The sequence below is a fragment of the Pinus tabuliformis genome, chromosome 6, assembly GCF_031772625.1.
Source record: "Pinus tabuliformis cultivar Carrire ecotype Pingquan chromosome 6, CPIR1, whole genome shotgun sequence".
Taxonomy (NCBI): domain Eukaryota; kingdom Viridiplantae; phylum Streptophyta; class Pinopsida; order Pinales; family Pinaceae; genus Pinus; species Pinus tabuliformis.
This window is the reverse complement of record NC_142292.1, coordinates 1705323269-1705336694: the sequence shown is the minus strand read 5'-3', so window position 1 is coordinate 1705336694 and position 13426 is coordinate 1705323269. Positions and strand designations below refer to the sequence as shown.

The window sequence follows — 13426 nt, the reverse complement described above, 5'->3', positions numbered from 1 at the left end:
GTGTTCAAATAGTCAAATCCTACTGTTTGATTGTTTATAAACTGACTATTGTTTGAGTTTACAAAGGTGAGGGAAAGCTATTGATAGCTAAGACCAGGAGAGGACAAGAAGGAAGAAGGGCTGAAGGCATTCTCCTTACCCAAAGGACCTCAAGGCAACCCTTGAAGCACAAGAGGGTTTGTTTACAAAAGGCTGCTTGAATAAGAATTTGATTCTACTCCCATCTAGTTCAGAAATTTGTCATTAGTTCTTTGAATGCTTTGTGAATTTTGTTGAAGTTCTTTTGTTCATTTTGATGAGGACAACTTCTAAAAATGAGTTTTCAAAATCCTCCTCCTCCTTCACAAGATTATTTGATGAAGACATGAAGCAAGACTTGTTCACCATAATGGATATGGTGAGAGAAATGTATGAGGATGAAAGGAAGAGCACCAGACTTCGAGAGCAGTTGAATTCTATGAAGGAAGAGAAGCAGTTGCTTTTTGACAAATTGCAAGAAATGGCGATTCAACTTCATATTGAAAATATGAACCTGGAAAAGATGCATGAGTTGGAGACATAGCTCCTTGCTGCCAAAGAAGCCTTAGTCAAGTATTAGCTTGAAGAAGAGGTAAACAATTCTAGTTTGTCTTCAATTTCCTCTAAGAATGTTTATGTTGGTTCTTTTGAAAAACATACTGGAGGCATAAGGTCCAAGTTGATGTCAAAAATGGGCTATGAAGGAAAAGGATTGGGCAAACATGCACAAGGAATTTTTGAGCGAATAATGGTTGAGGAAAGGCTTAAGTATTTGGGTCTTGGCTATGGACAATCTTATGGAGAAAGTTCTAAAGCAGCCATGAAGGAAATTGAAATAGTTCCTAGAAGAAGCTTCATTTCAGGTCTTCTACCTCAAGAGTGTAAAGATTGTATTCTTGGGAAATGCAATTGTTTGAATCATACTTTCAAAGAAGAAGGTGTTCATAAGCATGCACTCGAACAAGAGAGTTGTGAAACCTCTAAAATCATTGAATAGATTGATGGGGTTCCGAAGGGAACCACTTCTTCACTCGATTCACCTTCTCATGAAGACAACAAAGGTAAAAGGGAAATATATAAATCTGATTTCAATCACACTTCTTTTGATTATGTTAAGCATGGTAAATTTCCGCATAAGCATTGGAAAAAACATCCATGTTCCTTTTGTGGTTTGGTTAACCATGGTGTTTGTAGATGTTGGAAGAGAATGGACACATAAAGGAAACTTTTGAAGAAAAGGAAGCAAGAAGCCAATGGTCCATTGGACAAGGAAAATTATGCTATAAAGAGGATGCACGTGTGTTGTACTTAGTACCATAAGCAAGGACATATTTCTGAAAGGTGTTGGACTTTGAATCCAACAATGCTTCCACCAAATTTGAAGAAGGTGGAAAAAGAGAATGGCAACAATGGAAAGGAAGTTTCCATCATTGATGTGTGTTAGGATGATTCACATATCATTGTCAATGTACAGTTAAAAGAAACACCTTTGATGTGGATAGGTAAGAAATGGTTAGAGTTCTTATCCAATTAAAGTTGCATGTCTTTTGATGTGATCCATTTCTTTGCTAAGGAATGCAAGTTGCAGGATGGAAAAGTTGAGTATGTGGATTGACTTTATTGCAGCAAAATTATATTCATTCCAGTTTTGAAAGTACATGTACATATGATTAAGGATCTTGTACTTATGATTGTGCTTAAGATAAATTTGAAGAATTGAATACATGCATGAGAACGGTATGTATGAACACAGGGATGTTGATAATTTCCTTATATTTAAACATGTATGTGTAATTGACTTGATGGTCGATCGTTTTGTTTAAACATGCATGCAATGTCAGATTGACTTGGAAAAGTTGATTTGGTCTCCAAGATTGTAAAAGGGAGATAATGATGAAGTGTTTCATCTTTGAAAAAGAATCGTTAAAGTTCTTTTTGTACATGCTTGACTTGAAGGGTCAAATGTTTGAAAAGGCAAGTTTTTAGTCAGCTTGTGATTTAGTCAATCACTTGTACCCAAGATGTAAAGACATGATGATGATTGAAATGATGTGAAATTTGTTTCTTTTTATGGAGCAAGAATTTATGTCATCAAGTTATTTTCTTGTATTTTGACAAGATGTTAGAGGAAAATTTGTAACAAAAATTCTGAATGCTGGTCAGAAAAATTTCTGTTGAAAACATGAGATTACACCATGTTTGCTGAACCAACTTGGATCAACAGTCAATGAAGCGATGTTCATCTATCTTCTGTAAATTCAAAATGAGTTCAAGGAAGACGGTTCTTAACAGGAGGACAAGAAAATCCAGGAAGGGAAGTGTCGACTACATTCGAGTTTTGGTTCAAAGGCACTAGCCATGCAAGGCAAGTGTATGGAGGTCGAAAAGAAGAGGGTGATGTACTCTCATCTACTGTTCAGATCAATATATCAGTCTTTTGGGGTCCAAAAGATTCCTAATGGGGAGGAGTGATCAGATATTGATCCAGGACCTTAATGATAGCTCAAATTTCAAAGTGTTTGAAAGAGAGTCGAACCTAAGCAACTAGATAGATCTTGTCTTCCTGATTCCAGCACCATGAATAGTTCAAAAAACTGAAACCATATGAAGGATTTATCGCAATTTAAAAAGTCCAGTAAACTGCAATTTATGGACATTTGACCAAAAATAAATTGATTTTTGAAAATATTAAAAAAAGAATATTCCAAGGATTATTCCCCAAAATATTCCTTTTTGGGTGACCAATCAGGTGCTGACATGTGGCAAGCCCAGAGATTGCCATGTGGCCCTGAAACGATATTGTAAAATTTGTTGGGGTCTGACAGAGTCGAACCCGTGACCTCCGACAAGACAAACCGGCACGCTACCACCTTCGCCACCGTTGTTTCTTAACAGGTAATGGACACATGTTATATTTATTTTTTAACCGCTTGTAGTTCAAGGGTTAGGACCACTAGCAGTCCCATAAGAGTTGTCCACATTGTCTGTGACTTAACCACCGATTGCCAACAAACCATGTGGTTGCGTGTTAACCGCCAGCTCAACGGTCTAACTCTTAACCACCAGGGGATTAACCCATCACATTCACACCGATGGTTAAGCTAATGGTTATCTCTGATAGTTTAGTTTGACGGAGCACTAAAAAGGTGGAATTGCCAAATTTAACTAAAGTTAAGTGTACTTAACCGGATTTAGTGGAGTATCCCTAGGCGACACTGACTAAATGCATTCCAGGTGTTGTTTTTGACCAGTGAGAGTGAAACAAGAGGCTAGATATGCTAATTGGAGCCTTATGAAGCCAATGGAATAGTCTAGAGAAGCTGAAGAATCCATCTTCAAGGATATTTTCATCCAGGGAGACTTTGGAGCTCAGGGCCACCAGGGGTTGGAGGCAGTTGCAGGAGCTACCAGTACTCGTTCTCAGGGAACCAAAAATCATTCATGACTGTAATGAGCCTTTTGAATCCATTGCAGGGGTTTGAAAAATAATTTGGAGACTTCTAAAGGCCGAGATGCTACATGGGAGTTTGAGGCAACCCAGTGCCAACCGTGGAGGAAGGCCTAGTTTGGTGATGCAGTGCTCATTTTGAGCAAATGATCAGTCTATTGTTGATGTATAATATGTTCTGGAGATAGTAGAAGAGGTTTTAGTGACATTTGAAGAATTCTGAAGGAGTTAGTGCCATCAAGAAGCTTAGGGTAGCTTAGTGCACCGATTGAAGGAATCAAGTCTAAGGGACCTTAGATCTATTTGCAGAGTGATGAAAACCATGAAAAGGATATAGATGGTTTTATAAGACCATTGGTTCAGTTCAGTAACCTTTGGAGTTAAGTGTGGAACTTGTAAAAGAATTGAAGCCATAATCCCAAAGAGCCAAGTCAAATTGACAAAAGCTCAAGGAGACGTAGCCCATGATATTCGAGTGAACACCTAGATTAAATTTGCTGTTATGCATTGATGTTTATTTGCTGCATTATATGGCTGTTATGTATGTTTAATATTATAAGAAACAAATGGATTTAAAGCAGTTAAACAGTTAAAAATAAACAAAGACATACACCTGTTTCAAGTACTTAATTCCACAATTGTCAACAGAAGCTAGATCATTTATTTGTTAAGCTTTTGAGTGGGAGGTTCTTGTAAGCATAAAAAGTTGTTAAACCCCCATTTCAGATCAAATGGGATCCAATCCCTCTAGAGGGTCATATTGGAATTTGTAGGGTGAACATTGAGAGAAATGGGCCTCCACCATAATAGAGAGCAGATTGCCACATCATGGGATCCTTCGGTTCCACTCATTTCTTGCTCATGTTCCATTTATTTAATGATGATGATGCACCTAGACTACCTTGCCCAACTGGATACACTCTTGCACCACACACTTGGCAGCTGATCCAGGGCCTAGATGAGGATGTGTCTCGCCATGGGAGACAAAGGTAGGGCGTGCATCATTCTTCCATCCCTTATAGATCGAATACAATCTTGTTTGATGCTTTTGGAGACCCATGAGGATGTTTTGTGCCCCCATAGCCAATTAGAGGCACCATAGGTCATTTTATTGGATATGAAGGGGCCATCCCCTTTATCACTATTTTTGGAGCCCATCCATTCATTTTTTCACACATTGGGCTCAACTAGGCCTCTGCAATGGCCCTTTGACCGATTGTACCCATCATTTTTCCCTTTTGAGAGGATTATTTTTGTATTATGGAGTTATCTTGGTGGGCTTGTCACCGAGTAATGTTATTTTTGCACATTATTTTATTAGTTGGGGCATAATTAGGCCTAAGTAGGAAAATCTAACCCCTTAGAGGAGGATATATATTGATGTGATGATCATTTAATTTGATCATAATTTGGATTTGGATCATCGTTTCTTCATGGGTTTTCGTTATATTTATTGGAGGATGAATTAGAGATATTTGAAGCATTTTGATGTTTGGAAATATTGTATTGGTATTAGAGCTTCAATTTTTGTCTCTCTTGATGATTGGATATATTCTTTATGCTTGTAAGTTCATTTTTCATGATCTATCTTTTATTTATGTCACATGCATAATGTATGAAATTTGTCGATCATGAAGCTGGAGTTGTTGCCCTAACGAAATGTGAATTTGTTGAATCTTGAGTTTGTGAGTATTTTCATATTTTTTATGCTTGGTATAGTGAATTAATGTTCCTAGGGTTATATGATCTTCATAATTACCTTGATATGTCATCAATTTCAGCATAAAAGAAGTATAAATTTTCCTAGTGACCTAATTGATGCCTTTAGGGCTATGTGAAGTTGTTGGGGAACTCCTTGATTGGGTAAAAGAATATCTAAACATAAAAATACCATTGAATCCATTCTCCCAATAGAGTAGGCACTGGTCTAATCCTTGGTGATCACCTAAAAAAAATATTTTCACCTCCCTCCATCTCTTTTTCTAAGCCCTAACCCTAGTGTCTACTAGTGCATCACTTGAAATACATTGTAATAATCCAAAGTTGGTGAAATTTGGTCTAGAATTGTGCTGGCGTGTCCTTGAGACGTCCTCCAATTTTCAAGCCATTATGACGGTCGAATCTCAATTTTTGCCAAGCCTTAGCTCGAGAAACATTCTCCTTATTTTTCCTTTGGTTAGTGGCTTCATTAAGGGTAATTGCAGTAAAATATCAAGTCAAATCTAATTTTTTTAGCCATTTCTTCTTCCTCACTTGGTTAGGACCGTTTGTTTGAAGTTTCACCCCAAACCCTTGACATTGTTTGAGTCCACTAGGGTTTCTTTGTGGTTCCACAACCTTGTCATTCCAATTTCACAAGGATTACTTAGAAAACCCTATTATCCTAGGATTCTTAGGCCTAGGGAACTTCATATCAAGAAATAATCCTAAACCCTAATTCAATGTCTATCTCCAACCCTTCTTGGAGAGGCACACATATTTCTTCTAAAGCAAGCAAACCCTATCATTAAAGTCTCTCCTTTGAATAATCTCTGTAAATCACTGCCTGCACACCATTGATACATTATTCTTAGTGACTTCCCTAATACTAAGACTCATCCCATCAGTGAAAATCCGTAAAGAGAAGGGAGCTTTAACTGAGGTGATAGTGTGATATTGCTCCATTTTCACCACTTGACCTAGTAGTTGCTTTGTAGGAACCCCACCTGTATTGAGCGGTAACACTTCCAATAATCGAAAACACATTCTTCAAAAAAATTATTGCTTTCGATACCTATCATCTTAATTAAAAACTTGATGTAGCTTCATGGAAATTAATTTAGTTTTGTAATCCAATATAGAGGAGCAACAACTTCATATTTCATGAGTTTTGTATCGACACACTGATTTGTCAACATCGATGATTTCTTTGCTCAAGCATGGAAATATCCTTGGTTATGGTGTTGTGGTGTAGTTTGATAGAGTAAATTTATTGATCATGTTTTTTGAATTGGATTTTGCATGTTCATTCCATTAATTTAACAAATTATTTCTTTTTAAATTTTGGCAATGCTCCCTCATCCATCACAATTTCACCTTAACTTTTTTTTGGAGTGTCTAAAACATCAATGCTTGAACAAATTTAAAAATCCAAATAACTTCACAATCACATAAACTGTTAATTTTTATTTTTTACAAGAAATAAATTGCCGAGCCTCAACAAACCTCCCCACTCAAAACTTCAACTAATTAGTGGGTGATTACGTGAGTCTAAAGTTCTATGTTGGATCCCAAAGATTTAAAAAAAACTGAGTTGGAATTCAACAACTAGTCCAACATTATAAATTTGTCATTATCTGATAAAATTACGGTTTTATTTCAGATTTTGAGTTGGGCCGTAAATTATGGATTTTATTTTAGATTTTATAGTTTCTAGGGTTTTTTTTATCAGATGTTTAGGGTTTCTGGGTTTTTTTTTATCAGATGTTTAGGGTTTCTGGGTTTTCATGTAGATTTTTTAAAATTTCCCTATGTATTTCATTCAGATTTTATGGGCCATTATAATGAGAATTTGTATTGAGATTTAACCCTAATAGAAAAGTAGTACGTGTTAATTAAGGAAACTAGAATCCTCCCATGGCTCATGAGAATTAGGTTTATTTTGGACTAAAATCATACTAGCAAAGGACACAAATTTTGACTCTGGTGCATGCCATTGTCAAATTTATGGCCGAGATGTTTGACCCCTAGAATTGGAAGAAGAATGCCATGACCATTTTAGAAATTTTGGTAATAATTACCCAATTCATCAAAATTGGAATTTGATATTTGCGCCAGAGAGAGACATGGGTTGGATTTAGTGATCAAACAATCGTCCTCCCTTTATTACCATTCTAAAAGAGTGATTTCACGTGTTTTTTTATTTATTTTTAAAATCTAGACTTATTCAATTTGTCGTAGTTATGAAATTGTTATAATTAGATCAATGCGTGATTTCAGAAAATTCATTTTCAAAATCCAATTCCGTTAATAATTTGTTAGCATACTGATCATTATTTACCCTAATTATACATTGAAACATTAGACAATAAAGGGTTTTCCAGGTCACAATAAGTGTTGAAATCAACTATTTTCTTTTATGCCTTTCTTGGTAAGAAAGGTTGTCGTCAATGCATGTTGATAAGAAGAAAGCTCGTCATAGCCTCTCTAACGAAATATTCAATATCATATGATAGATTTCTTTAGAAAATTAATTTCTTATAATTATGAAGATTTAACTGAAACAAACACAAGATTGACAATGTTGCAATCGATTTTCCTTGCAAATGCTTCCATAAAAGGACATGCTCAAGTTACATATGGTATGTGATGTTTCCAAGGAAACATCACATCACTTGTTGGGATTAGTCATCATGACATACCATTCAACCGCATAAAATATATACCAACAGAATAACAATACTCATTTTTACCACTTAATCATTTTATTATATATATATATATATATATATATATATATATATATATATATTAAATTTCATCCAAGTAATTTTATTGATAAGAAAAACTATTACATAAGATATTACAGTGAGAGCTCTTCATTCCATCACTAGTTCTGGATTAAGATGTGTCCACTAGACTAGATCCATAGAGTATAAAACCATTGGAAAACTTTACAAAAAGTGACTAACTAATAGCATATCAAGATGACTATTGTTTATAGACATATAAAAACAAATGAACATGAATTGTAGACATACTAAAAACCTAGAAAAAGATAGTAATATAAAGTAAGACCACTTGAATAGGTAGATTCCTTCAAACTTCAAAATCACAACTTCTTTCTTGATGAACATTTTAGTTGAGAATGTGGGGCAGATTTTCTTCGGTGTTGTTCATAGGAAAATCAAAGTTTGCATGAATAATGTTGAGAAGTGTAGCATTAATGACCTACCTCTTCTTGATGGTCATTTAAATCAATGTATGAATCATAAAATACAAAATGTTCTACACGACTCAACTTTACCACTATATCATCAAGACTATATCTGATGTCCTGTAATATTCTCTTAATATCATCCTCGATATGTTCAAAGAGTTCATAGTTATCAAGTTTCTTATCCTAGGTGACCATGCTAAATAGTGTCACCATTTGATCATGGTGGGTTATTGAGTGAATAAAATTAAGTATTCTTCTCCAAAACTTTCCTGGATTCGACACCCATTTTAAACTACTTCCACCTATCTCCAAGTCAGAGAAATATTTGCGATCTCCCAATTCCTTGGCTTCCATATTTAGAATTTCCTTTATGACCTCAAGAGGGGTAGCCTCAAATAAATTCACAACTCATTCACATCGGAAAAGATGCCTATGTCTTGAGGAGGAAACCCTAAAGCACCACCCTGCCAGATGAGTAATCTTTGGCATAGAGCCATGTAGTACCTTCATACAAAACACTTGACTATGACCACAAAGAAACACGTGATGATGTGGGTATCGTCTCGCCAAGAGTGAAATTCCACTACGATATAGAACAAAAACTTAATTGTAGAAGAAGAGGAATATGTAGGGTAGTAGAGAAGGACTAGTTGAAACCCATCACAAGCCCATTGTGATGATTGTACCAGAGTTGTTACAACTTCAAAGAATAAGGATTGGGAAATACCATAACAAATTTCATAACCAAATGGAAAAGGTATTAGAATACCAAATGCCACATACAAGCATTGGGCAGTTAAATGAAACCCTATCTGGGTCAGAGGCCTGTATGGATGCCTAGGATAAAACTACAACCAATTTGAAGGATGAACCAGTCCATGTGTTGTTCAAAAAAATAAAACAAAGAACATTTAGAAAGAAAACAACCCTAATTAGTCCTAATGTTGAGAGTGTTGATGACACCAAAACACTGTGAAACTCAATAATAAGAACGACCATGACAGAGTGCTAGTGCAACCAATCGAGGATGTAAGACTGGTAATTGACCTTCAAACACTCATGAACATATGTTTTAGCCACCATTGGTAAAGATACGTATGAGCCTCTAATCGATTTTGTTATGAATAGTTACGTAGTCAACTTTTTATGCGATTTGAATTTCCTTTCTCCTTTAATTTTTAGTGGAATTTCCTTTACTCTCGGTCCTTGTGTATTTTGTTTGTTGGATTTTTCCGTCTTGAAACCTACCATAAAATACCATTTTCAACATGCTAGTGTGTTTCATATTGTGTGAGAGCTTTAGTAAAAATAATTTTTTAGGGAAGTATGCACATGAGAAGGTAAATTAAGAACTCTTAGGTTAGAGAAGGTAAATTAAGAATCAACCCTTCTTATATTCTTTTAAGAACATAAAAAATGAAGTAATCACTAAAAGAAGTATTACTTTTATATTAATTTTGAAGTCAAATTAATTTTTGTATAAATGAATTAAAAGTCAAGTACTTATAATATAACTCTCTTTCAGGTAATTAATTATTATATTACTAAATGGTTAGTAAGAGGCACATTTCTTGTGATTTTCCTAGTTAGGCATAAAGAGTATGAATACAATGATACACAACATAAATATAATAAACATCAAGCCATCAAAGCATTTAATAAAGCTAGGGGAGACACTGGTCTTAATAGCAAAATTACAGAATTTTGACAACTTCATTAATAAAGTCATCCTTCCATACATTCAAGGTACTACTGATAAGTAGTAATATCTCCCATATCCTAAGACAACATAAAAGCTTGACCACCTTCAAACCGACAAATACAATTCAAAGTTACCTCAAATCTGTTAAAGACCCTATTGATCCTAAATGCCAAAAAGGAGTTTATCTGATTCCTTGTTCTTTGGAATTCCATATGTGGGTGAAACAAGCTGATCCATTAATACCCGCATCCTATAACATTATGCTGACATCAAACATAATCGATTAGAAACATTTGCACTAGTTGAACATTCCAATAATACAAAGCATCATATTTTCATTGAAAACACCCGCATCGTTACCAAAATTGACCACTATTTCCAAAGAAAATTTAGAGAAGCCATTGAAATCAATAAACATCCCAAAAAAATAAACAAGAATGATTGATGGACCAGAAGAAAAATCTAGATCCCCACTCTATAATCCAAATCTTGTCATTTGTAATCCCTTAATCTCATCATTAACCCTCCTCTAATTTATTAAAAAGCTCGATAATTATATTTTCATTCATTTATTTATTATTTTTAATACATACATTCTAAATATTTCTAATATAACTTTTCCTCATTAATATGTTTTTAACATATTATAAAAAATCATAAAAATATACAATTAATATTCCTATTGATTAAGAATATAATATTTAATCATAACATTCATTTTTGAAAATAATATAGAATTTAATTCATTTAATTTTATAATAACACTTTCAATACTTTGAAAATTTGGAGATTATGAAGGGAAAAACGCTCTGATGAAGCGCAATAGCTACACTCGCCCAAGCCCTAAACGTAATGTGGATTATGGTTAGCCGCAGTCACCGTAACCCCCGAACCGCAGCTGCAACTCGCCATTTCTCACCTGCACTTGTATCCATTTGTTGATGATAATAGTCAGACTACCATTCCAAGGTATAGCATGGAGGGTATGGAGCTGGACGTCGTAGACTACTCGCCGGATCCCTTCCCAGAATAGGCCATATTCTGTAACCCTAACCCTAGACAGGTTCCCGCCTCCTCAGCTCCGTCTAGCTCGCATCCGGTGCCGGTTGTCTCCCTACCCGGGCTTACGGCCTCCACCCTACACATTGGGACCCTCTCCATAGACTTACCTACTCTAGACTACCCACCGCTGTCTCCTGGTACCCTCAATCTCCTGGCTACCTGTCCGTCTCCTCTTTTTGACCCTGTGCCCAATGCAGACCTCTGCTTTTCCAAGAACCCTTCATCTCGCCCAGGATCTCACCCCGAAGTGGCCGTAGAGCCACGAAAGACTACTGTCTATCCCAGAGGTTGCGAGGCATCTCAGAATGCGGCTCCTCCTTTTGGCTGTTTCGATACCCCTGTAATCCGAGCTAGGTCGGTGGAGCCACACCTTGAAGTTAATAGCCACTCGGATCTGTTACAGGACCACCTTATTGCTCCGTGTATAGGGAAGAGGAAAATAATGTGTGTGAAGGCATCTGGTAAGGATTACACTATAAAGTTCAGCGAAGGCCTCATAATGGGGGAGGTTGCTGAAAAAGAAGGGAAAGTTCTGGTGGGCAGGGTTCGTGGAAGATCTTATACGGCAAAGCGATTGGGATTGTGCGTTAAGGAGATATGGGGGAAAATTTTCATACAGCTCCCAGAGGTTTAGATACTACCTCGAGGATGGTTTGCACTTCATTTTTCCCTGGAAGAATACATGAATCTGGCTCTTGCACGATATTGGCACATTGAAATGGCACTAGTGCTACTTAAGGGATGGAGCCCTCTCTTTGATCTGGAAAGGGAGCAGATAGGAGCTGGACCTCTATGGGTATGGTTACCAAGGTTACCTCTCCAATACTAGTCCGAAGAAGTATTCGTGCAGATTGGGAATACCCTAGGCTCATTCCTGGATTATGACAAATCCATTGTTCAATCCAAAAGTCGAATGCTAGCCTACATTCTGGTGCATCTAGACACTCGAGAGGGTCTGGAAGAAAAAATAACCCTATAATGACAAAATTTTACTGCGGTACAAATTGTGGATTATGAGGGGGTGCCTTTCAGATGCCGACGCTGCAACAAGGTCGGGCATCTCTATAAGGAATTCCCACTGGTTTCAAAACCTCAGGAAGCAACAATGGAAAAGGAGGTAGGCAGTGGTAAGGATACCCTTGACACCTCGTGGAAGGCTCCATCTTCAGTAGCTACAACAGCTTGGAAGGCGACTCCACCCCATCTAGTCCAGCATCCTACGGGCAAATCTTCGTGTCCTCCATCTACACCTCTAACTCAAGCCAGGGCAGTAGCTGAAGTGGCTCAAATATTGGGTAATCCTCTTCCCTCTTCCCCTGCTCTATCTTCTACTCATACATCTTTTGTACAACATCTACATAATGCACTGCCTCAGATTTGCACTATCTCTCCATCATCAATTCCTTGCCCCCTTCTCCCCCATCACCTGGTTTACTCCACCACTGCCCCTTCCATTCAACAGGTCCCCACCTCTCCCCCTTCATCTCCTTCCCTGGTTCCACCTCATCCTTATAATTTGAGATCTTAGCCTCCCTTTGGGGATTACATTTCAACACTTTCGGTTCTTGGGGTGTCCCTCCCCTCTTCGACCATCAAATCTCTTCGAGGGCATAGATCTTACCTCTCACATGTAATTCTCTGGGCTGGTGCTGAGGTGGTCTTGGGTAGGAAAACCTCATTAGATTGGGTACTTAGAGTGCATAATACCCTTGATATGGTTCCACCATGAAATGCTTATCTTTCAATTTCAGGGGTATGGCTAGCTCGCCCAAAAAGCTAGCCCTTCGCAGGATATTTACTGCTGAGCCTGTAGATATTATTCTTCTACAAGAAACCCTCGGTGAAGCCCAACATATCACTTGGATTCTGTAGAATTTAAGCTCGAGATGGGAATTTGTTGCTCTTGATGCTACAGGCCAATTAGGTGGATTGGCATTGGGATTCAATCCCCAAACCATAAACCTAATTTTGGCCTAGGGAGGAAAGGGGTTCATCGGTATCGATTTTTTTTCTACTGAGCTGGGGATGGACCTCCGAGTCATGAATGTATATGGGTTGTGTTAGGGACGTGAGGCATTCTGGAATCAGCTCCTAAATCTTTCTCTTACCTCCCTAAACAATCTCATCTTAGGTAGGGACCTAAACTTCTCCATTGGATATAGTGAGTCTTGGGGATCCTCGACACAGATTGACCCACTATCTGATATCATAGAAAAACTCCTTGATCAAGCTCATTTCATTGATATCCCTATGAATAGACCCATACCAACATGGAGGA

At 37.1% G+C, this 13426-nt stretch overlaps 1 pseudogene; it reads left to right on the top strand.

The window, feature by feature from the left end:
• The window catches only part of LOC149265554 (uncharacterized), a 70032-nt pseudogene extending 58250 nt beyond the window's left edge, over positions 1–11782 (top strand).
• Positions 11783–13426: the final 1644 nt, after the last annotated feature.